At 40.7% G+C, this 4172-nt stretch overlaps 1 non-coding gene across 1 annotated transcript; it reads right to left on the bottom strand.

Annotated features, from left to right (window-relative positions):
• Nucleotides 1-1720: 1720 nt before the first annotated feature.
• Nucleotides 1721-1802, bottom strand: TRNAL-UAG (transfer RNA leucine (anticodon UAG)). The gene has a single exon. It is a non-coding gene; the product is annotated as a tRNA-Leu (tRNA).
• Between the last annotated feature and the right edge of the window lie 2370 nt (nt 1803-4172).

Raw genomic sequence — 4172 nt, 5'->3', positions numbered from 1 at the left:
AGTAGTTTGTCTATTGATTAAATGTGAATATGAATTATTTAATGGCAGTGACGGTTGCAGGAGACAGGTATATTTATTACACGTAAGTGCTATTAATTTATTGCAGGGGCTGTCTGGAGAGAGGACCAGACTGGCCATTCTCCTCTGACCTCACATTAACAAGGTGTTTTCGCCCACAGAACTGCCATTCACTAGATTTGTTCTGTTTTTGCTGTGTTGACGCTCAAAGTCACTAAGATCACATTTCTTCTCCATTGTTGGGTTTGGTCTGAACTACAACTGAAACTCTTGGTCATGTCTGCATGCTTTTATCCATTGAATTGCTGCCACACAAAGGCATATGGATGTGCCCAGGCACACCCTAATGCACAACCAAATTAAGTTGGAGGCACATCCATGTACAACTTCTCTCATGCAGCTGCAATATATAATATATACAGCATGGACGAAACGGAGCCACAGTTGCTCCTCCCATGATCCTTTGCGGAACTGAAAAGCTTTGGACTCGGAGTGACTCCAGAGGTGAGTGGGAGCAATACTGTGTGGCATAATATTAACTGGGGGAACTACTGTGTGACATAATATTAACTGGGGGAACTACTGTGTGGCATAATGTTAACCGGGGGAACTACTGTGTGGCATAATATTAACCGGGGAGAACCACTGTATGGCATAATACTAACCAGGGGAACCACTGTGTGACATAATTTTAACCGGATGAACTACTGTGTGACATCATATTAACCGGGGGAACCACTGTGTGGCATAATATGATCTGAGGGCACTTCTAGACACCCTCCCCACTAGGTGGTGCTTGTCATGCAAACAATCTCAGTAGTAGTCACTTTAGTCAGCAGCATATAAGCAACACTGAAATTGAGACAATGTCACCAGTTATCTGTCCGCACTCTTCATTCTGGTATGTATTTGTGTCATGCCATATCCATGGTATACATAGAGAGTCAAGTGCCCCCCTTGATCTTGTATAATCCACGCCTTAGCTAAGAAAAACCATATGTAATGACACAGTACTTGTTCGCTAAGATATCTCATCGCGAAGTACAGTTCATAGGAATCCAGCCCTGTTGGCACTATGACAGGAAGACCCCATGCCACAGTTTTCCCTGCTATAAAGCCACCAGACCTGATTGGCATAGCCTACTGCTGGTACTGGCATATTTAGGGGTTCCCCGCACCTTTTGTTCCCCTAATTTTACGAGTCTGGCAGCACTATGGCTGGTTATGCTTTTTGGAGGGGGAACAGGCTCTTTATTTATTTATTTGACACAGAATAAGATTTGTGGCGATGGCCATCATCATCAGAATGGATCTCTTCGAGGCATAGCTGCAGCCTGTTTTCCCACTGTATAGTAGGTAATATCAATATGTACTATGCTTATATGTCTCCTCTGTAAGATAGGCACAATGGGGGAAATAAATCTCAGTCTGAAAGCAGAATAAAATGTAAATTTTTGTATTGCACGTGTGTAATAAGAAAACGCGCTTTTTGCACTTACTAGTTAGACATCCAACTGTACATAATAAGCTAAACCTCCTTCTGAATAAATATAGAAACAGTGACATATTTGCAATAAGAAAAGGAGTAAATTTGAAAAAAAAATGAAAATAATTTATACAGTTTGTTATAATTTATACAGTTTGTAATAATTGTTTCAATGGAAATTCAATAAAATGATTAAGATTCTAAATTAAAAATATATGGCAGCGGTGGGATTCGAACCCACGCCATCGAAATGACTGGAGCCTAAATCCAGCGCCTTAGACCACTCGGCCACGCTACCATCTCAATCAGGTGTCTTATTTTGTTTATATGAATCAAATTCTGTAAATATGAGACTAAATTATTTATATATTTAAATATTCCACATGCATAAAATGTATATATATATCAAGCTATAGTTAAGATATATTTTGTCTTATAGTCTTTTTGTTATTTCCTTTACTAAAACTCCTTGTCGTACAGTACTAAAGAATGCCTCAGTCGGGAGAAATATCCGCTTATTACCACTGGATGGCACTGTTGCACTGTCAGATGCACGTGATTTTTCATTTCTTTCTTCAGATAGTTTAACTTTTTATTTGCTACTTTCTTGGCCATTACTGCAAGCAGGGGCGGATTGGGAACTTAAAGTGGCCCTGGAAAAAATTATTGAAGTGGCCTCATGTCGGCGGGACCAAAATAACTGTAGGTGGGACAAACACAAAAGTAGGCGGGATTTAGAACTACAGGAATTTGGTTGTAGTAACATTTAGGAAAACCTAGAAGTGATGACTTTACACACAGTGAGTCATCTCTAAAGCCATGCAGGGAAATGTATAGTATACTATAGGCAGCCCCCTCTTAGTATAGTATAGTATAGGTAGCCCGCCAATAGTATAGTATAGGTAGCTCCCCTTAGTATAGTATAGGCAGCCCCCCTTAGTATAGTATAGGCAGCTACCTCTTAGTATAGTATAGACAGTCCCCCTTAGTATAGCATAGTATAGGTAGTCCCCCTTAGTATAGTATAGGACCCCCCCTTAGTATAGTATAGTATAGGCAGCCCCCCTTAGTATAGTATAGGCAGCTACCTCTTAGTATAGTATAGGCAGCTCCCCTTAGTATAGCATAGTATTGGTAGTCCCCCTTAGTATAGTATAGGTAGCCCCCCCTTAGTATAGTATAGGCAACCACCCCTTAGTATAGTATAGGCAGCCCCCCTTAGTATAGCATAGTATAGGTAGTCCCCCTTAGTATAGTATAGGACCCCCCCTTAGTATAGTATAGTATAGGTAGCACCCCTTAGTATAGTATAGGACCCCCCTTAGTATAGTATAGTATAGGTAGCTCCCCTTAGTATAGTATAGGCAGCCCCCCTTAGTATAGCATAGTATAGGTAGTCCCCCTTAGTATAGTATAGGACCCCCCCCTTAGTATAGTATAGTATACTAAGCCCCCCTCACTTACCATCAGTTGCTCTGAGCAGCCTCTTCTCACATCAGGTAGACAGGAAGTGAAGTCAGACTTCCTGTCTGCCGAACAGCACCGTGGGAGCCTAGCAATTGGCTGCCTGTTGCTGCCCACTGAACATTAATATTTTAGATTTCTTTCCTGTACGTGCCTCCCCCCGCCGCATCTAAACGCGCCCCCCAGGAAAATCTGAGGTGGCCTCCAGGTGGCCTCGTTAGGCATCGGCCTACCGGGAAACTTCCCTGTAAGGTCTATGGCCAATCCGCCCCTGACTGCAAGTCTAGACACAAAGGTGTCCTGTGATGGTTATTTTATAGCGTTGTGAAAGTGAAAATGACCAGTAATCCAAAGCATGGTATTTGCTTTCATTGTCTACCTTGCACTACCAGATCAATCAAATTTACAGTGTAATTATTATTATTATTATTATTATTATTATTATTATTATTATTAAATTATCGTTTACTATTATCTTTCTTTTTCGGAGGTCTCCATGAAGATGAATATGTGTGTCTTACAAATAAAATTTTTCATTCTAAAAAGGAAGATTCAAGTTTGTAAAATGAATAAGTGTTAAGAGATGAGGGCTGAATACTTTTTAAGGCTATGTACTTGTAGATAATATGTATGTGATGCATGCAGATAGAGCATATATACGTGAAGCATATGGCATGAACCCAGTGCCCCCTGAACCACTATAATCACAGTTCCACCGTATGCCACGTTCCACCTGTATTGTTAATATTTGGTTAACAACTTCTTTTTTTTACTAATTTTTATGTTTTGCTGATCTTCCACAGGGCTGTATCCAACCTCCCATGATATTTGCAGTATAGATGCTACCCTTGGGTGAAATAATAAGATGTCATGGTCTGGACCACCACTGCTATACCTGTACCTGTACTCCAGGTACTAAAAACCAAATACCAACTCTAAATGGCTGTTTAGCTAAGCTCCAGGAGTGCTAGTTGGCTGAGATTGAACCCTGATAATACAGACATTCTTATGATAGGAGCTTAACATCAAATAACATTAATAATATAAGATTGCAGCGGGGCCACCTAACTGGGCTTAAGCTTGAGGCAGAGTTGTACAACTCAGATCATGTGCGTAACCTTGGGTTTGGACTTGATTGGGAATGATGTGGAATACACAAGATAGCGAAAAGTACAGAACTCACTGGCATGAATGGAATAACCAG

The sequence above is a fragment of the Mixophyes fleayi genome, chromosome 7, assembly GCF_038048845.1.
Source record: "Mixophyes fleayi isolate aMixFle1 chromosome 7, aMixFle1.hap1, whole genome shotgun sequence".
NCBI lineage: Eukaryota > Metazoa > Chordata > Amphibia > Anura > Limnodynastidae > Mixophyes > Mixophyes fleayi.
The sequence above is the reverse complement of the archived record's forward strand: the minus strand, read 5'-3'. Positions and strand labels throughout refer to the sequence as shown.